At 44.0% G+C, this 22,060-nt stretch overlaps 1 long non-coding RNA gene and 1 other non-coding gene across 2 annotated transcripts; both read left to right on the top strand.

Moving 5' to 3' along the window:
- The first annotated feature begins 220 nt into the window (after positions 1-220).
- On the top strand, positions 221-12,790 carry LOC113901163. Its single transcript, XR_003513340.1, has 2 exons — positions 221-558; positions 10,131-12,790. It is a non-coding gene; the product is annotated as an uncharacterized LOC113901163 (long non-coding RNA).
- Positions 839-910, top strand: TRNAC-GCA. Its single transcript has one exon. It is a non-coding gene; the product is annotated as a tRNA-Cys (tRNA).
- Positions 12,791-22,060: the final 9,270 nt, after the last annotated feature.

Raw genomic sequence — 22,060 nt, 5'->3', positions numbered from 1 at the left:
TCCTGAGAAAAATTCTCAGGCTAGGAAAAAATACTCTGACAGTGACATGCAAAGGCTGGTACTTATAACTACCATCCTCAATGTTTAGGGGAAAGGAGTTTTAATGACGGGCCAAAGAACAGATGTCAAATCCCCAGCCATCCTTCTGCCATTTGCTGTTTGTTATGAGTCACCCTGGAGCCCATCCATCCCGGCACCAATTTTCATGGGAAGCATTGATGTGTGACCAGAAGTGTGTGCTGATGGATGGATTCACGTGAGGATAGCCGGAAGACTGGGCCTCAGGCTTCCGTTGGTTCTGGCCTTTCTTGCTTCTTTGGTCATTTTGCTCCCCTTCCCCCACATCCCTCCTCCATCCCCTTTGTCCTTCCCTCCAAGTTGGATTTTCACAGTGAATGTGATCTCTCATTTCAGTTCCTGCAACCCTGGCTCATCAAATACAGAAGGGCTGCAGAAACACCTCTGCTTAGGACACTTGTGTGTGTGGTCCATGCCAGCCATCGGTGGCAAGAGTTCTAAGAAGGGAGAGGGCCATCTCCTGGACAGCAGTGGGAAGAGGTGAGTGGCTTTCTTGGTCTTTTCACTTGGCACCCTTGGAGAGAACCCTGTAGCCATCCTGACTTGCCCACTCACTTCAAAGTTTTCTATGGCTCTCTCCAGGTTTTCTGACTGGTTTAGCCATTTGTCCTAGCAGACCCAACCTGTCACCTCCATTACTATTCTGAACTAAGCTTGGACAATTCCTCTTACCCTTTATTTAAACCTATACAATGCTGGGATTTTGCATAATGAACTTTGCTAGAATCAAAGGAAAACCCAGACATTTGGTATGGGGTCTTCCCTGGTGGCTCAGAGGATAAAGCATCTGCCTGCAATGCAGGAGACCCAGGTTCGATCCCTGGGCTGGGAAGATCCCCTGGAGAAGGAAATGGCAACCCACGCCAGTATTCTTGCTTGGAGAATCCCATGGACAGAGGAGCCTGGTGGGCTACAGTCCACAGGGTCGCAAAGAGTCGGTCACGACTGAGCAACTTCACTTCAGTTCACTTTTCTAAGCCTGGTGGACTTCATTAGCCAAAATCCCTGGTGCTTCCCCTGTTCTTATTTAACTTGGTTCCTAAACTAGCCACACAGAGCCCTAACTTGCTGGGCACATTAAGCTTTAGTAGATACAGCCAGTTTGCAAAGTGGCTATCCCATTTTGCACTCCCATCAGCAGTGTAGGAGACTTCTATTGCTCAAGATACCATCCATCTTGGTTGTCTCCAGTCTTTTTAATTTCAGTCATTTGGGTGGATGTATATTAGTATCAAATTGTGGTTTTAATTTGAATTTCCCTGAAGAATAACCTTTCCTTATACTTCTTGGCCATTCAGTTATTTTTTTCCCTAGACTGCATCTTCTGTACAGTTTTAACTGTATACAAGCCTTTTGTCAGATGTAGCTACTGTAAAAATCTTGTGCCAGTCTGTCGCTGGCCTCTGTACTCTCTTCATGCTCATCTGGCCCAGTGAAATCTTCTTGTAACATAAAACCACAGTCAGAGGGACTGAATCCACAGCATAGCCAGCTGCTTTTACTTGACTGCATTTCCAAATCACTTTTCAGAAAGTCAATAATATTTATAATTCAGCACCACAGAAGGTGCCCTTGTGCCCCCTCTCAATCAATACCCCCTGCAAAAGTAAATTCTATCCCAACCTCTAGCTCCATAGATGTGTTTTGCCTGTGCTTTTCCTTCATGTAAATGGAATCACATGGTGTGTACTCTTTGGTGTCTGGCTTCTTTCACTGTACGTTATGCCTGTGAGATTTATCCACTTTGTGGATCACAAGAGTTTCATCTTTTTCATTGCTATATGATATTCCATTGCATAAACAGACTGCAATTTGGGTTGTGTCCACATTAGTGCTATAATGAATAATGTTATATATATCTATATAACTTTATATAATATTTCTATTTATAAACATGGGAAATATGTAAAGCTATATTCTTATACATCAATTGCTGAGCAAATGCAATCTTGGGCCTCTACCTAGGAATTGCTGGGCCTTAGGGTACAAACTGATGCTTTGTTTCAGTAGCTATTGCCAGTTTTCTAAACTGGTCATACCACTTTTTACCAGTTCCCACCTACAGTGTAAGAATTTTAGTCGCTCCACATCCTCTCCAGTGCTTGATATTGTCAATGTTTTGTTTTTAAATTTGGGCCCTTCTGTAATGTGTGTGTCTCACTGAAGTTTTAATTTGCTTTTTCCTGATGACTAAATAACCTTGAGCACCTTATCATATGCTTGTCGGTCGTTGGCCATTTGGATATCCTTTTTAATGAAGTGCCTATTGAGTCTTTTGTTCATTCATAAACTTTGGTTTGTATTTTTCTTATTGATTCATAAGAATTCTTTACATATTCTCAGATATGAATCCTTTTGCAGATATACACATTGTGAATATTTTTTCTCACAGTCTGTGGTCTGCCTTTTCGTTCTCTTAATGACGTCTTTCGATGAATGGAAGTTCTTGAGTGGCATTCATGATATCAATCTCTTTACTTAACTTCAGGAAGACCCTCTGCTTTGGGTCTCTGTGCTCTCGGTTCCTAGGCTGCAGGCTGTCCTGTCCTGACCTGTAGATCTATCCCTTCTGCTCTCCTGGCTTGCTACAGAGTCCTTAGGTGGAGGCTATAGCATTTCTGACTCATGCCTGGACTTGTCTCCTCTGTGGCCACAAGTCTTAGAGGCTGGAACTGTCATCCTCCTGGGGGACTCCCTGCCTGCCATCAGCATCCAACAATCCTTCCCTGAGTCCCTCTGTTTCACATTCTAGCCTGAGCCTCACCCTAGGCTCATTCCCCAAGCAGAGGTGACTCACTCACCTTATCAAATCCTTCCTGGCTCTTGTTATGCCTTCCCTCCCCACCCCACTTTGACAGGTGATCTCCGATACTCCCCTCTGTGACTTTTTGGGAAGGGAACACTTCTCAAGATCTCCCTTCTACTGGATTAGAGTATAAAGTTACTTTTCACCTCAGGACCAAGTCCAATATCACAGGCTCAGTGTTTAAACTCCAAAGTTGGGCCCAGCATAATCCAATCAAAATAGATTCAAATGGCTATGACCACTGTATATGTCCAAAGTACTGTACTATTAGAACCATTCCTCGTCCTCCTTCACGGGGCCCTTCACTTGGAAGGGGAGTGATAGGAAATGCAATCAAATAAAAGCAGAAGTTAATAAACTTGGATGTGAAAAAAACTACATCTTCATTTCTACAAACTAGCATTTCTTTTCATTATGCACATAGGCAATAAACTACAGCATTGGCTGTCCCTGTGACTTGGTCAGCAATAAAAACCACAGATCCCTTCATATCACATTATAATTGTGGATAAGTTTGAACTATTATTCACACTTATCCCTATTTCAATATTATATAATGTATTAGACCCACCACGAGATTTTGCATTTAATGGGTTAAATAAAAAAGCAAATCTAATAACTACCTCATAAATTTGTTTCTTTAAAATATTCTGATAACTTGATTTCAATATCATTTGGGCATTTAAGAACAGTTTTTCTGAGGAGCCAATAGGTTTTTACAAAACTGCCCAAAAGGTCCCAGGGACAAAAGAGATTTAAGTACTCCAGTTGATAAGAGACGCTCTTAAATCCATAGCAACTTAAAGTCACACGATGACCTCTGCCGATGAACCAGCAGCTGTGCTTCTGGGTCAAGCGCTGCAAGTCTGCTGCATTTCTGTCAGCATGTTCCTTTGGCATGAAGCAGGGATGGGAGGATCTCAAGAGGCCCAGGCATGTGGCTCCAGTTTTCTTCGGATTCTGGCATTCCAGCGATTCTGAAAGAACAGGGCATCTCTTCTGCAGGTCAGAGGAAATGGGTAGCTCTCCAGCTAAATAGATTTCATGCTTGACTTCAGGGGAATAGCCCAAATGATGATCTGTTTGGGAGAGTAAATTAAAGAGGTAAGCGGGCATGCTGGTTTTATTTGGTTTAACTTTGGCTGGTATAGTTGCTCCCCTAAGCATTTCAAAGAAAGAATATAGGTTGTCAGACCTCACTTCCCAGCATCACTACCTCCCTCATCCCCCAGTTCAAATTCTGGCCAGATCCTGAATCGCAGAAGGCACTGACCTTGGATCAGCTTGAAGAGAAGACCTTAACAGGATCTCCTTTCTCTCCAGGCCAATGAAGACATAACTATCTCTTTTCTCACAGCTCCAAATACTGAGTCTTGATTTCACAAACTTCACCCATCTCTATTTCTCCTAATCACTATCCTTACTTGCATTTCTTGGACCAAAAGCTCATGATGAAGAGTTGTCTGCCTTTCATTAGAAGTAACGCTTCTGAGTTCTCATTTTGATGTTTAATAAAACATAAAACAGAAGATAACATCAGGTATGAGTCCTGATAACAGCAGGTGTGAGACCAATTCCTTGGCTCATGCCATCCATGAAGAGCTAGAGACGTCGTAGGGTCTTCAGACTGGAGACATATACATCATGCTAGCATATTTCTCTTTGATTCTCCCACCCCTGTCCTTCCCTTCCACCTACCCAATGCATCCTAATCTTCCATTTCATCATATAAGCCACTGGAACAGGGAGCTAAGACAGCTGTGAGTCAGGTGGGACACTTTGTCTTCTTCTGTAAAGAATGGGGTTGACATGGCTACAGTCACCTCCTCCTCCCCATCAAAGTCACTTATTTTGAATGTTTGAATATGTTATTTTCAAAATAAGAGAGACTGTAGCAGTTTGTGTGCATGGCATTCTTCCAAGGTGCTTCAAGTTCTCTATAAAAAGCTCAGCTGTCATTTGTTGTTATCAGGCCCACCAGCCAAATTGTTGATGTGCGCAAGTTTTATTAGCTCTGTTTTGCAATAGTCCCTCTTACTATGGAGACAAATGGGGGAACTCTGCCTTCATGCTGGCTTTGTTTTATAGTTCTTAGATGTGTAACATGACTGAATGGTTTTGAGCTGTCTCCAGCTTGTAGTGATGGGTGTCGGTGTCTTGAACACTACTCAGAAATCTGTGACTCTGAGTGGTAATGTTCTGAAGGCAAGCTGCTGTGGAATGAGCTTCGGACTCTGTGAGTCACCACAGGAACTCAGCAATTCCAGTTCTGACTTTACTACTAATCAATGTGTGACCTTGGGTAGGTCCTTTAATGTTTTTGCCCCTCAATTTACTCATCCGTAAAAGGAGAGAAGAGGCCTGGATGAGCTCTAAGTTCCTTCCAGCTCTTTCATTTTATTATTCTAATAAATGCATCACAAAAAAGGTCACAAAAACATCCCAATTATAGCAATCAAGAAAAATAACTGTGATTCTGTTTTATATAGTGTTAAAGATTCCTTTTTGACTTTTGAGGCTCTTGATGACTCAATATGTGTACCCCTGAAACTCTACTAGATCCCTGTAAACTATTTTTAAAAAATTGATTTGGGGCCAGTATTGAAATTGTGGGTCTTATTATCTGAGTCTCAGATTCTGAGTTATAAGAAGGTCTATTCAAAATGGTATGTTTTTCTTGCAGCAATTGTTATGTGGTCAAATTTTATGATGTTTTAACATTCACTGCCATTCATTGTCTAAACACTCTTCTATAACCCAGCGAGCATGTGAGGTTAATAAGTAGAATGGAATTCATTCTGGGTTGATTTCATCTGCTGATTCTAGTGGAAGGCCTTTCATATCTGTCCTTCTTTCTCAACATGGCTAAGCCCAAGACACTTGGAAAAGCTCAGACTCTGCTCATGACTTGAAATCTCTGTAACTTTCAGGAAGGAAGAAATGTTACCCTTTCTTCATCTCCAAGTGGATGTGTGAAGACACTTCACATGAAGAGAAATCTATTCATTGGCAATATATTTTTTGACCAATTAAAATATTCACCATATTGCTTTCTTACTTTTCAAACACAGAATTTGCCTACCTGTGTAATGCTCATAAGTAAGCATGTTTTAAGGTTATATTACATTTACTTGTTTTATAATGTTTCAAGCATGAATAAAGGGGAAAGAGGGCTTCAGAGGACACAAGGGTATTTCACATTCAAGTGCACCTCAGGCAAAAGGCAGGCCTGTCTAGGCTAGTGCGCAAGTCAGATTATAGCATGCCACAAATGGAGTCTTAGAAGGCTATGTCCTTAGTCAAGTCACTCCCCTATTGAACAAGGCTCTCTCTCCTGTCTCCCCATCTCTGGCTTCTCCACCACCACTCCCTTCTAAGTACACATGAACACTTGGACTTGGACTCCTGTAGTGAAGCCGCTCAGTCGTGTCTGACTCTTTGTGACCCCGTGGACTGTAGCCCACCAGGCTCCTCCATCCATGGGATTTTCTAGGCAAGAGTACTGGAGTGGGTTGCCATATTAGAGTTTCATTTACAGATTGCTTTGCTGCACTCCAAATGGCCCGGCATTTTGTCGATGAAAGAGCGTAAATCATGCCTTAACGTGAGATACAGTAGGATGTGATGTTTAGAGAAAGGAAAATATGCTTCCTTATAGAAGCACCAGGCACTAAACCATCTGGCTTGGAGAGAAAAATTTCAGTCACTCATCCTGATGTTTTGTCTACATAGTACCAAACATCTGGAACCTGGGTGACAGACTAAATTTTTCATTTCACATCCAGATGTTTTTGCATTATGCCAAAACAACCTTAAAAACTCTGCTATGTCTTTAAGAATTCAAATAGTACAAGCATAAAAGTTGTACTAATTTCATTTAGGTTTTGAGATAGAAAAGACAAATGAAAAAAAAGCCAACTTTTGGCTGGTTTTTTTATGCAATATGCTAGTTTAAGAAAAAAGCCACACATTTTGCAACTATACGATTAAAAGAATTATGAAGAAATATTCCCAGAAATACTGTCGCTAAAAATACTATGATCTGGAATGTTGTTCCAAAGTTGAAATGCTCCGGTTTTGCAAATTTGGATAAGACTACAGTTAAAAGATAAGAAATCATTCTCCAAACTAGTTGCTTAGCAGCTTAAGAAGTGAGTTTCCTTCCGAGTAACTCTCTGTGAAAACATTTATTCCTTGCACTCAAGGGGGAAAGCAGGACCGATGGGTCCCTGCCTTTTCCAAGGTTCCAACAGGATTTGCAAGGAGACTTGAATCATTTAAAGATGCTTTTTTGAGAAATGCTTTTCATGATTCAAAATGAAAAATCAGATTGTATCCACTGGAGCCACCTTGAACATCTGTCACAAGAACATAAGCAGAAAGGAATGTTTAAACATTCTGCAACAAAACTGTTTGAAAATATATATATATACTGGGTTGTTTGGAGAATTGCATTTGTCTTGTCCTCTTGTATTCAATGGAGTTGGGTCTCATGCTTGTTAAAAAACATGATCAGAACAGATTTCTTGTATTAGAAGACACAGCATTTAATCTGGCTTTCAACTGCCAACAGGCTTTGTGGGCATTTCTATGCCATGAAAATTCCAATATATTTTTCATTATCTCCACAAGGCCTAGAGAGAGTGTGTGGAACACACAGCAGTGTTACTGAACTGGCTTGGTGCAGGGTCTTTGCTGACTCAGCACATGGTTTCTCATTTCCAGATTACTAAAACAACTTTCCTCTGGGGTAGAGCTTCACAGAAAGCAAGGGGAATAGAAATACAGAGGGGCCTTATTTTCACCCGTAATTATACCAAGTCCAGAGGCAAATGCAAAATCAGACTGAACACTCCCAGGTTTACGGAATAAAAACGGCTTCTCTCTGACCCTGCGCCTATGAGAGTCACAGTAAGTTGCAACACGTCTTGTTTTTAACCAACGAATTTGCCCCAGGCCTCTTACCCTTAGGATGTGGACTCCCGGGCAAGGTTGCCTGTGCCTTTTTAAAGCTCGTGTACAGTATTTTAACTGAGGCAGGTCAATCTCTTTTTATGGACTTGTACCAACAAACATTTCTGGAGAGTTGTGCATTGAGAAAACTGCAAATTTCAGACACTGCCACACTTGCAGGGTCTGGAGTGAAGTGGGGTGGCAGCACTTGCCCACCCTCTCTGCCTGATTCAGTGGTTGCAGCCTTCAGAGATTTATCATTGTGTGTGCCCATGGGCCATAACCTATATGCTAAATGGCAATGGCCAGTTTCCATACAAATCGAACAGTCTCTAAGTTCAGTTCTCTGTTCCCTGACACACTCAGCTATCAGGTTGGTGGGAATCGCTGGGCTTTAAGTTGGCTATCAGAACGGGATCAAGAAGAATACTGTGAACATCAAGTCTCCCCAAAACGCCCCTCCCCCCGCCTGCCTTCGGCCTCCCGCAAGACTGGCCTGCTAATCAATGCAAATGTCGTAGGCGGCCAGGCCCGCAATTGGCATTCCAGAGAGCGAGGACCACCAGCCGAGCTTTAAATAAGTGCAGATGTGACAGGCAAGAGACTCAAGGATGGCCGCCTCTCCACCCCGCACAGGCCGGTGCACACGGCTTCAGTCGTGTGCGCTGCTAGGAATGTGTCCGGAGGAAGGGTGTGCCCCGCAAACAACTGCAAAGGGAAAGGAGCCCCCGAGTTTAAGGGCATTGTTGGCATGGTGTGTGCCCCGTAGCCCGTTATTTCCTTGGCTTCTTCCCTAAAGTAGCTAGAGGACAACCCACCCTCGCAAAAGCCGTTCAAGGGCCCAAATGCCTGGCCTTGCTCGGGAAACCGCGATCCTGGGTGGCCGGGGAGGCCTCGCTCTTCCACCGCAGAGCGGAGGCGCGAAGGATGCACTCAGGGCCTGACCCGTTGGCGACACCCGGGAGCCGGGATCTTGGCCCCTGCTTACCACCCCCCGCCCCCCCAGGTCCAATCCTGCGCAATACATATTCCTGGTCCCGACCCCAGCGCGATGCAGGCGAGGTCCCGGCCTGCGGGCCGCGGTGTGCGGTCCCGAGACTGCGGGCGGAGCAGAGGCAGAAGTCAAGCTCAGATCGGTCCCCAAGCTGGGGTCAGGATTGAGCGGCGCTTTCCTAGGACGGGACGCGGCGTGGGAGTTCGGAGCGCGTGCAAACCGGAGGCGCCAGGCAGCCGGGTTTCCGCAAACCTCTCGGGTCTAAAGGGTTTCGGGGAAAACGGAGTTGGGGGGGATTCGGAACGTTGCGCCTTCTTTGGTGTTTCGTCCGCCCTGAGCCCGATTTCGTATTTATTCACGACCATGCCCCCACTGTCTGGGTGGCTCCACTAGAGCCGTCCGGTCTCCAGGCTTCCAGCCCGCGCGGCCATCCTCGCCCTAGGGTCTTGCTCTCCGATCCAAGCCCTGCGGCTCCGAACAAATCCCCGTTCGCCTTTCCCTGCCCGTCTCCGTGGGTTTAATCCCGTGGCCGAGGAGGTGGCAGGGTCGGTGCTGCAGACCATTTGGTGGCAGCCCACCTCCGCCACCCGACGAGGCGCCCGGGCCGGGCCCCCACCAACCCCCGCCCCAAAGTCACCTAGACCCGTGCCTTCCCGTCTCTCCCGGCCCTAAGAGCGACAGCCCCCGCGCCCCGCCGCTGAGGCTGCGGCTCCCCTCGGAAACCTGCAGGTCCGGAGGGGCGGGCCGCCGGGTGCAGGGCCTCCACCGAGCGGCCTTGCTGCCTAGCCAGCCGCCCCGGCCCTCCCGCCGGCCTCCAGCTGATCCGAGATGTTCGGCGCCTACTCTCCGCCCCGCGCCTTGGCGCCTCTGGATATCCCTCGGCCGCCGGGCGTGCTCGGCGGGACTCCACACAGACACCGCCTTCCGAGCCCCGGGGCAGCGAGCGTTACCCGCGCCGCCCGCCGGCCCCGGCGTCCTGCCCTCCCGGCTGGGCGCAGCTCGTAGGGCTCCAGGGGGAAACCGCAATTACCCGCGGACACCCCACCCTCCGCGTTCCGGCTGCACAGCGCCGAGCGCCACGTGCGCCGAACGGACGCCGCCCCGGGCCTGGGCCCCGCTGCCCCCGGCGCCGGAAAGAGCCTCAGTGCCTCCGCCCAGGGCGCGCGCAGCCGCCGCCTCCAGCCCGCCGCGCCCCTGCCGCCGCCCGCCGGCACCTGCACCAGCCTCTCCCGCTTGCCTTCCATCCGTGCGTAGAAATACCACCAACTTAAAAAAAAAATTTTTTTTTTTTTTTCCCAGAGATGTGCACGAAAAAGACGAGGGAGATTCGACCATCCGAGGGTCAAGACACAGAAATTCGAACTGGCCCAGAGCGACCTTACTTGGCGCAGAGAATCATTTACCGAACGGGCGAGGGTGTGCGGATACGGGAGCTATTCTTAAAAGACAGAGTGATGAACAGCTGCACCTGAAGTCGAAAAACGATCCAAACTTTGATTCCTTTCTGTGGACTTGTTCGAATTGAAAGGCCGATTGTAAGCAAAAAACAACTTCAGTTTGCTGATGGAGGTCCTGTTAAAAGAGGCCAACAGGAGTACAAGACACATGGCGACTAAATCGCTACGTGATGCGACTATTTTTCGGAGACTTTCTAAAGAACGTTCCTATTACTTTTTTAAGGTGCGGAATTTAGCTAAACAACTACTACAGCTAACATTCTAAGATAACGTGGTTACTTTCCTAATATAAAAATTCATAGGTTCCGATTGTGTAACATAAACAACAGAACAAATCAGGCTAGACAACCAAGTCCCCTTATGTAAATGCCTAATTCCATCATTCAAAGATAGTTGGTTTGTATAGTAAATCTAAATCACAGGGCCAAGCTTAGCTGCCCTTTCGTGAAGAATATCTCAACTTTCCTGAAGCCTCAAAGAAGACATACTGCAATGTCAGTATTTTGTTCTTTAGAGGGAATAAATTGCCCTTTTCAGCCACCTCAGTTGCTCAGGAATGAGATGTGCTAAGCATTCATATGAGGTTTTGGAAGATGGTGCAGGTGTGGGCTGACTTAAATTACTTGCTTTTGTGCTTTTCTAAAAGGTCAAAAAGGATCTGGTTTAGGGAAGGCAGAATAAGACTTTTCAACATGAGTTAAAATGCCCATGTGCCCAGCTTCAGATGGAGGAAATAATACAAACCTAATAAAGCATTTAGCTGATGCATCCTGAAAAATGATATACCTATCAGCATGCATGTCATCAATCAAAAATTATTTAATATTTGCATTCAATTAACCAAATGACTCCACCAGTTTGACACTTTTCACAAATCAGCAATTAGTAAAATGATTGGTAAAATCTTCCACACCCTGTCACTCATTTAATGGTAAATTATTGAGCAGTATTTTAACTTCTAGGAATATTTAGTAGTTTGAGAATTTGTGATGTGGTTGTGGAGTGCAAGAATTCACACATTTTCTAAACTATAGAAAATACTAACAGAATTACTTGAAGTTTTTTTTTTTTTTTTTTTAATCATTTTGGAACAAAGACTAAATGGAGGAAACTAATCGGAACAGTTCCAATATCTAAAGACATAAATGAGTTGAGTATATGGTATCTTGAACAATTTTCTCTATAAAATAGGTTAAAAAACTCTCTGCTTAATTAAACATAAAATTGGCTATATTAAGATATATTATTTTTGTCTTATGTAACTGGAATTCCTTGCACACCGACATAAGAAACTAACAGCTATGTTGGCTATATTCCCTAAGTATCAGTAATTTAAATTCCCTGAATATAATTGACCTCATTAAGTTGACTCATAGGACATAAGAGCTACTGGGGAATCTCTTTATATACAATTATGCAGATCAGTAGTAGTTTTTAAGTCACTAATAACTAGACACATAAATTTTCTGGGTTGAAGGAAAGACTGTAAATCTATCTTATATAATTTTCTAGCCATCTTTTAATATGAGATAAATTATAGCATATAAACATCCTTGGGATCTATTTTATTTTAAGGAAATAATTTTCTTTGCTGTCAGAGATGCCCATGAGGGCAAATTTTGATTATATATTTGAGAGCTGTCAAATTTGATGATTCAACACATAACTTCAAACCATTTCTCAGAAGGGTTCTCAGACTATTAATAGTATTTTACTTCAGAGAAATGCATTTAAAAATACAAATTTCGTGGCATTAATATTGAATTTTTGTATCTGTACACAGGTATGGAAATATGTGCAAATAAAACCTAAAGACTAAGGTCGAGGGGAAGAAGGACATTAAAAAATCACATTTGGCAGAAAAATAATCTATTTTACCAAGAATTCTTGCAGTATTTTCTGTCTCAAGGTTTGCCCTCTACAGTGTCAAAACTGCTCAGAGATCTGTTCACCAGCCTCACACAATTGCAGCTGTGCACATGTGGTTTATGTGTGTGCGTTTCAACCTCCACTCTCTTTTGCAGGGCAAAGAAATAAGGGAAGAATGAAAATCTTGAGCTACTCTGACACACAATAAGGACTTATAGTTTATTAATCGGAGAATTTAGCTTAGCTCCTCCACTATTCATCTGAAATTAATTAAGTGTGTAGAATTACAAGGTGGGTGTATCTGAGACAGCAGGCCCTGCTCGGACTAATCAAAAGGGCACATGTTGAATGAGCACAATTTAGTTAAGGTTAATCCAGTGAAGATGATACCTCCCTGGTCTTAATTACTCTAGGTGATAGATTGTGGAATGGCAAAGTAGGAAGGAAGGGAAATTTGGTCCTACTGAATACCAGGATTTTCTAATTTAATTTAGCTTGCTCTGTTTTCACAGAAGCAGACAGTTGCTATTCAGACAGCAGGACCACACTCTCTGGATTAAGCTGGGTAAAAGAAAAAAAAATAATTGCCGATTTTTAAGAAAAAAAGTGGAAAATAAATATGAATGTTTCAAAGGTGTTGATCATGATGTGCCTTTCATTACCAACAACTCAATTCAGAATTTTATCAGTAGATTCTTTGTGATTTCTGCTAGGAGTTGTTTGCTCTTTTGAACTTTGTTCTGAGTACTGAGGCTAGTCAATGTGCTGAAGTAGAGACGTGTCTGTACCTACAAGACTACATTAATGAAATGAATGTATGTGTATTATTAAAAATAATGTAGTTTAAAATAGAAGTAAGCGTACAACAAACCACAATGGATGAATTGCACAAACATTGAATAAAAAAGCAGACGTAGGAATACATCCAAGAATCCATTTATATAAAGCTCAAAAACAGATAACACAAATCTAGTATGACAAGTCAGAATGGCGATTTCTGTTTGCAACAGGAAAACAAGAGGTGCCTCTAGGGGTCCTGGTGATATTCTGTTTCTTATGCTGGGTGCTAGTTATACAGGTGTGTCCACTTTATGATAATTTATCAAATGAATTTGTGAACTTAAGATTGGTGCATTTTTCTGTACATGTTTTATTTCAGTAAAACATTGTCTCCACAAAATGAAAATAAGAGGGAAAAAGACTAAGAAATAAGGGAATTGGGATTGTGAGACAATACATTTTTAAAAGACAGAAGGGTGAGGGCTGCAGATATAATTCTGGAAGAGAAAAAATACATTAAAATATCTAGCAAAATATTAGCAGTAAGATTTCAATGTGTTCACTTCGCCATCTTAATATCTGCACACCCATATAAACACTTAAATCATGCCTCAGGATCCAGACTTCACCCAAATCAGGATCTTCCTTGTTTCTTTTGCGTGTGTTCAAAGTCAAAGTCTTATTATGGTGTTTAAGAATCTTATTCTTTGTTGCTGCTTAAGATTCAGCCCACCCCCTGCCCCCAAAAGCTCATTTTCTCCTTGCACATGCATTTTAAAAAATCATCAGATGATTTCCTTGTTTTCAGTTTTGTGATATATTTTCTGCTCGAGAAGGGGTATCTGTTTCTGATTTATTAGCATTTGATCCCCTAGTTTCCTGCCATTGATCAAGCCTAATACTTAGCTCAGCTGATGAGTTTTATATGAAAACTGATATTTCAGGAAGACAGAAGGTTGAACTCATTTTTAATATTTTCCCCGTCATCTCTTTCAGAGTGTGACATACACGAGAGACACCTAGCAAAGCCCCAAACCATATTTATTTTTCATTACATCTCCTTGGTATAAAACCTTCTGGAAATAAAACACAGATTTATCGAGAGAAGAGATGTTTGTCCAGTGTCATCCACATCCTGTCGATTGTATATACATTTACACCCTCTCGCCAAAACATGCCTTCACCCCACTGCTGACCGGCTGTCCGCCATTCAATCTCCAGTGAAGTCACGGTGAATAAGGTCAACTCCTTGGAAACATCTGCATTTGATCAGTTTGCACAAAACAGGGGTCTTGCTCATGCTGGACTTCCCTGAAGTCCGATACAACAATAGCTGATTCACCACTGCTGCCCAAGCCTCCCTCAGGAAACCTTTTTTTTTTTTTTCCCCTCTCTGAGACTATTCAATAATGTTCAGACTAAATCCTACTCACATGAGCCCAGGGGCATCCACAGTTCCTCGCCTTCCGAGGTGGCATCTCCCTGAAGGAGACTTTCTCTTCTCCAGCTGGGAAGATATTCTAGTTATCACTAAAGCAAGGGCAATATATGGCCCTTTCTCCTGAATCCTGGGAACGAGGAACAAATGGAATCAGATCAGAAAGTCATCGACATGTTGACAGTCTGTCAACCATTCAAGACCCTGATCAGGTCGGCTCCGTGCTCCCAAGTGCACAGTAGTGGATTAGCATTAACCTGTGTGTGTGTCTTTTCTTTTTTTCTTCCTGATCATTTTTTCAGCATTGTATCGTCAATATGTTATTCCAACAAAAAAATCTAAAGGACACTCTAGAGCCTCTTCTTCTTTAAAGCAAAAAACTACTTTGAGGATAGTCTGATAGTCCCAAGATGGTATTTTAATAGCCAGAATATACACTTTGTTCACCTTAATAGAATGACAATTTAAATGCAAAAGGAACATTGACAAAAAGTCTAGCGTAAACTTTTAAACATCAACCTCAAGACAGCATGAAGGGAATTTCATTAAAATTAGGGGCAGCGTTAAATTCATTCTACTGAGGGAGAATTTTAGAGAATCCCCATTCAAGTGTTTACAAAATTTGCTCACCACATTTTTAAAATACATGGGTCTGACTGTCGTTCATTTCCAAAGAGGGTAGAGTAAGAAGCTGATAAGGTTAATTAGTCAGTTATGTTTTCACTGATGGGCTTCTGAGCATACCATACAGGGGGCAAGAGACCCACTAGATAGTCCCCTTCTTTGGGAGTTAAAACACATGAAAATGTAAATAACAGAAAAAGCAAGAAGTCTCAGGTAGCCAGTAAGGGATATAGCCACTAACGTGCAGATTTTCCATCCTTTCCTGATGGTAAGCACATCAAAACTGTTCTTGGTTTAGGCTTGTTTGTGGTCCCATCTCAGATCTACATGCTGTTGTCTCTGGCAGCCCATCCTCGGCTGCCCTGGGGTCAGGCAGACCTGTATTATCATCCCAGCACTTCTGGGCAAGTTCCTGAACTGCTCCGGGCCTTACTTCCTCACCTGTAAACAGCAGTACTACCTCATGGGACAAGATGTTCACTGAGACAACGTGCTTAAAGCAACGCCTGGGACTCACACTATCCTCAGCGCAGTCAGCTCTTGCTGGCAATCATATTCCTGCCATTTCCCATTCTTCCCACATCAGCCGGTTGTGTTGTGTTTAATATCAACTGACTCCATTCGGAGAAAAGGGAATTGTTTTGAAATAATTCAGTAAGCTGCTTTTTAAAATGCTCACTGCTTGCAAGTCTACTGGCTCTTCCAAACACAACCCGATTTAACAGGGATGGAAAAGCAGGGTGATTCACTGCACCGTGTTTTCCGCTAATTGCAGAATAACACACTATACAAATAAAGGAACAGCTTTTTCCACCACAGAATGATTAACTTTTTAAAGCTCTTGCAGTAGGTGTAGAAACACTTCTTGGCACCAAGGCCAACCTATGGTCCCAAATGTCAGTGTTCCAGAAAACATGACTCTCTTACACAGCTTTCACGGGCTTTATGCAAATGACTCAAATACTTTTTCTCACCTCAGTCTGCTCCTGCAAGTTGGCAGTCTTCTAACTCTGCTTCTGCATCACTTGATGGCTGAAGGACCCTGCCACCTTCTTTCTCCTTCGACCTCCCTTCTCAGGCAGGGTCTCCAACCAGAGCTTCTCTTCTTCCAGATTTTCTGGATCTGCCCCTGGCTCTTCAAGATCCTGTGCATCTTCCAAGCTGCCTCTGAATAAACCTATTTTGCAATTACCAGTTCTCAGTGGTCCTGGTTCAGTTCCAATCTAACTCAGGTATTTGGTAAATTTGGGTTACTAAAACCGTAGAGCCGCATTGTCGGTGTTACATGTTTCAGTGAACTACAAAACCTTAGGCAAGTCACTTACCCTGAGTTCCAGGTTCCCATCCTGGGCTCCACTTCTGAGGTCCAGTTAGCTCACACCACCGGTAGTGCTTGGATTCTAAGTGGCAAAATGCATGTGACATACAACAGGAGCTGTGTGCCTTCGTGGAAGCGTGTGACCAGCTGGAGTTAGAGCAGTCCCACAATGGAGCTGATGGGCCAGGTGGGATCTTAAAGGATGGTTGGGTTCAACTGGAAGAGAAAAAGGGGAAAGAGCAGTCTAAAGAATGGGGAAAACGTGAGCAAAGTTCTGGCGGCAAGAATTAGGTAATCCCAATCAAAGTAGAAGAATTGATGCTTTTGAATTGTGATGCTGAAGAAAACTCCTGAGTCCCTTGAACAGCAAGGAGATCAAACCAATCAATCCTAAAGGAAATCAACCCTGAATAGTCATTGGAAGGATTGATGCTGAAGCTGAAGCTCCAATACTTCGGACACTTGATGTGAAGAGCCAACTCATTGGAAAAGACCCTGATGCTGGGAAAGATTGAAGGCAAAAGGAGAAGGGGGCAGCAGAGGATGTGATGGTTAGATACCATCACTGACTCAATGGACATGAATTGGAACAAACTCCAGTAGACAGAGGAGGACAGAGGAGCCTGACATGCTGTGGTCCATGGGGTCACAAAGAGTTGGATGAGACATAGAGACTGAAAAACAACAATCGAACTAGAATGCAAAATAAAAATATTCAAGAGAAAACTCCTAATAGTAGCAACTACCCTCAGGAGGGATAATCACATTTACTAATAGTGAACCTTGAACATGTCTATCCTGGCAGCTCTGCTGTTTCCTAAACAGTTTTCCTGCTTGACAATCGTTTATGAAATTTCCTTTGAGGATATAAATTCAAATCCAGACACACCTTTGCTAAGGTATGTCTAGTCTCTTTATCTGCTCTGTGCCCAGAGGTTGGAGGGGAAAGGTGCCATCTACCAGACCCAGAAGTTTATGAGCACTGTAACTCTGCCATCTTTCTTCTTCTTGCCCATCCCCTGACCTCCTGCTTCGGTTTTCTATTACTGTGACCAAGCTCTCCAGAACATGATGGTTTAAGATGACAATTTATTGTTTCTCATTACACCTTGCTTTCCCAGGTGGCGTTAGTGGTAAAAAATCTGCCTGCCAATGCAGGAGATGCAAGATACTCGGGTTCAATCCCTGGGTCGGGAAGATCACCTGGAGTAGGAAATGGCAACCCACTCCAGTACTCCTGCCTGGATAATTCCATGGACAGAGAAGCCTGGTGGGCTACAGTCCTTGGGGTTGCAAAGAGTCGGACGATTGAGTGACTAACACTTTCACTTTCATGACTCTGTGATTTAGCTGGACTCAGCCAGGTAGTTCTGCTCCATATAATATCAACTGGGGTCACTCACATAGCTGCTGGCAGATCATGGAAGGCTTCATGCATAGGTCTGGTGCCTTGGTGCTTTTCCATGTGGCCCTTCCTCCCAGCAGGGTGGTTTTAGGATGGCCAAACTTCTCATGTGGTCGCTGGCTTCCCAGAGGGAGGAAGCAGAATCTGCCTTAAGAAGACTTGCATTTGGAAGTGCCAGAATACCATCTCCATGGCCTTCCATTGTTCAAAGTAAGTCTTGAGGCCAGCCCAGAGGAAGTAAGCTCTTAATGGGAGGAGAACCATGTGCAGAGGAGGGCTTGATGGTAGACATCTTTGAGGACTGCCTGCCTGTCTCCTCCCTACTGCGTGGTTTGCAGGCCAACTGCTGGAGAGATTAAAACAACAGCAGCAGCCAGCAAACGGACCTTAGAGCCAACAACAGTCCCCATATGAGGTATATGAAGTTCCCGTCTGTTAGCCACTGCAATAATACTGGCAGCTCTGCTCATTTTGACTCTTCATCACACACTTTTGCTTACTGCTCTGTTTCTCAAATGTGAGTCTTTATTCTCCCCTCTAATTAGACCAAGAGCTCCCAGGGGCAGGGACCGCCTGTTTTTCTCTCATAGGCATTACCCTGAGTCTGGCTAAAAGGTTCTGAAGGAAGCTGAACTTGTGTCAAATGTCATGCCTTCGTATTTCTGGAGCACTCGCTGCAAGCCTAGAGTTAGAGTAGTGAACAAAGTCCAAAGACTCATGGAGTTTACATCATTATTGAATAATAATAGCCATGATGACAGTCACAACTGCTGTGGATTGAACACCCATTTTCTCACTGGTAGACACTGTACCTGTTGCCTTATATGTGTGTGTGTGTGTGTGTGTGTGTGTGTTCTTAACCCTCCCAACAATTCTATGAAGGGAAATTCTTGTTCCCTTTTATAGAAGGAGAAACTAAGGCTTTAAAGATGTTATACAACATCCCCAGGAGCCAGGATCCAAAGCTGAGGTTTTGTGGCTCTAACGTGGAGCCCCACACTCTGTTCTACCACTAATTAGCATGCAGGATGCTAACTCCCTATGCATAGTTTTCAGTTATCCCAAGAACATTGTGACATTACCAAAACAGAAGTACTAGACAGACAATGTGTGCAAGCGTGTGTGTGTGTATGCGTGCGCTCCCGCACCTGTGTAAGAGAAAGCAGTTCATACTGAGAAACCTATGAACTCTGATGTTGTAAAGCAGTGGTTCTTAATGCAGCTCATAAGTTGAAACTATTTTCATAACAATATGAAGATGCTATTTGCTGTTGTTTTCATTATTATTCTCTGACAAGTGTATATCAGAGTTTATCACAGACCATATGACGTGGTATCACAACAGACTGGAGACAGAAATACAAGTGAGATTCAAACCAACTTTAAAAAGATTTTCAAAAATGGAACATAATACTGAGTTTCTCACTAGGTTTCTGGTTGTCGTTTCTGAATCTGTAGTTATTTTTCATAGAAGTATTATTAATGTTAACATATGGTAGGGTTTTTTTAGTGCTGTGAGGGTGGAAGTTAAGTTATAAACCTCTGGCTCCGTAGGAGAAGCTAAAGGTAGAAGTCTTTTCCTGAATTTTAGTGAATGTTTTCAAAATTCTAAAGGAGGTAGAATAGAATGCTCTGGGGGCTGAGAGGAAAGAGCCCCTTGGGACCATGAATACCCCACTGGAAGCCAGAGTCAAACAGGATTTCTCTCCCCAAGCCTGTAGCCCAGAAGCCCCAGCAGATGTTCAAAGGGTGAGGCAGGCTTTGCCCTCTGCAGGTCATGCTATGGAGACTGAAACTCCCATTAGCACTGGAGAACCAACGCTTTAGAAAACACAGCCCAGGGTAACGAGTGGGTGGCCCTGACATCTGAGGACATAGGGTCAGGGCTGGTTTCCAAATACCCAACATCTACGCACATATTTGGTTCAGAAAAGAAAACAGGCAAAGCAACATCTGCTTATTAGCCTGGTCCTCCAGAAGCAGTGAACACCATGCCCCCAGGACCTGCTCCCCAATTCACACCCAGATCTCTGAATGATGACTGGGAGATGGAGACTTGTGAGCTGGATGCTGCAAAGGAGGAGATATACCAGCAGGTCAATGGTGAACTTCCTGTCTCCATCCCCAGCATCCTGCACTTGGGGTAGACAGTCCGACTGAGCAACTTGATCAGATCCAGCCAAGCGACACATTTCGTTCTTCTTAGAACTTTTTTGTTCTGGTTGTGAAGATGCCAACGAAAGTGTGAACAAAGCATCAATATGAGAGGCTGGGTCTACACAGCCTTTCTGTATTCCTGTCTGACCTTCAATTAGAGGAGCAGAAGATGACCGCGAACAGGCAGTTCCAAGCAGAGTACAGGAAACTAGCCCCAGGATTACCGGTAAGGTTTGCTGAAGAGCAGTCAAGTTACCAAACAGCTCATCCCTGAAGGGAGGATTCCTGGCCCCAGAATGAACTGGAATAGGAGGCGTCCAGGGGACGGATTAGACCCTGAGCCTCACCAGGACGAATCTTTGCTTCCTGTATGAGATGGGCGCATAGTTCTCTTTTCTCTCCCCATCGGAAGCACCTTTCTTTACCTCTCTCCTGTCCTATTCTTTGCTTGCCTCCTTGTCTTCCCATCCTTCTTCTCCCCAGCACTATTTCCTCCTCATACACCCTCCCTTTCTAAGCTTTGGGTCTGGGATCCATAGACATGACTTTGCCCTGCTGGAAACTCCAAAGAGCAGAAGGTGCTGCTGAGTCCATCTCCTAATATAGAAGACAAAAGAGGGAGAGGGAAGAAAAGGGAAGGCAGAATCAGAGTCAGCCAAGTGCCTTCAGTTTCAGAAAATAAGAAGCATGTGAATTTCATCATGTGTAGATTTTCTTTAATTTGATTAGGATAATGATGCTATCTTTATGCAACCCCAACCATAGAGATGCATTATCAGAATATTTAGAGTCATACCAACCACATACTGAGTTGTTGACAAAGTTTGTCAACTGCAAGGAGTTTTAAGAGGCTCTTATAACTGCAAAAGTAGTACATCTCTAACAGTAGAATCCCAGACACTGAGACAGGTCGGTGTGAGTGACAGTTGGGAAGAAGCGCTGTTCTGGTCCCTCTCCGGTTATGCCAGACGCGCAACCATCTAGTCCAGTAATGCAGAAGGGAGCCAGCATCAATGTCATCTGAATGCATTTGCTCATAAACTAAAGTGACTCCTGGTGAGTTATCTTCTCCAGCTAAGGACCTTATGGATTACATTAATAACTCAATTTTTTTTTTTCAATTGAGCATCACTCCAGTACAAGGTAACCTCTTAAACTCCTCAGGCTCCATCTACGAGGATAAGTTGTCTGGCGACTTGGTTTCAAGAGCACAGGTATAGAGCAGAATTCATTCATTTATTCATGCAACAAATATTTAATAAGAGAGGGGAAGGAAGAAAGACAACAAGGAAAGGGGAATCAAGACTTTCTAGGGGACTAGGGGAGAAGTGTTACCAGTTTCGCAGTTACGAATGAAGCTCACAGCCAACAGGACCAGTTTTATAACCCCAACCAGAGTCTCTGAGAGAGGGCTCTCTGCCTAGAGGGGAGAATGAGGAGGGGAGCCTGTGGGCCCCACAGTGTCAGCCTGTCATTCAGAATGGTACTTCCAGTAACGTCTCCTCTCCCTGGCTTTGCCTTCTAGAATTTGGCAGAGGAGAGCCCTCAGAAGCTCTTTGCCTGAGCACAGCTCATTTCTCCCTTGAGCAGGTCAAGTGGGAGCCGTCTTTTCTGAGGTCTGCTTGGAAGAAAGTCAGGGGGCCCTCCCACCAGCCTCGTTCTGATGCTGGCTTACCGTCTAGCAGAAGTGCCGGCTCCTAAAACACAAGCCCCACTAGGATAAGTAACAAGTTATGAACCTCTGGCTGGTCAGGGGTGAGAAAGCAGCAGCTTCTAAAGGAAAGGGTATGGGGTATTAGGGATCAGAAGACTTAGATTCAAATCCTATCCCTTCTTAGTTTCCTGATCTGGGGTGGGCCTGTTGACTTGTCTGAAAGATAGATATTTATTTCCATCATCCAGAGAGAATGTCACAGGCTAATGTGAGCGTTAAGAGAGAATATTTGTTGGTATGTTTTTCAGATATAGAACACAATAACTTCCATCTTTATTACTCACTTTTATCAGATCTTTTTGTGAGTGACAGCTCACTGGAAGGACGTTTGGCAAAAGGCCTGAGGAAGTGGGGCTAGATGATGGGAGGCAGAGAGCTCCAGAGGGAGAATGGGTCTAAGGCAGACTCGCCTGCAAGGTGACTGGAACCTGCCAGGCACAGAAGGTCACAGGGAAATAGGGGAGAGG

This window comes from Bos indicus x Bos taurus, chromosome 11, assembly GCF_003369695.1.
Source record: "Bos indicus x Bos taurus breed Angus x Brahman F1 hybrid chromosome 11, Bos_hybrid_MaternalHap_v2.0, whole genome shotgun sequence".
NCBI classification, from domain to species: domain Eukaryota; kingdom Metazoa; phylum Chordata; class Mammalia; order Artiodactyla; family Bovidae; genus Bos; species Bos indicus x Bos taurus.
This window is presented reverse-complemented; position numbering and strand designations above follow the sequence as displayed.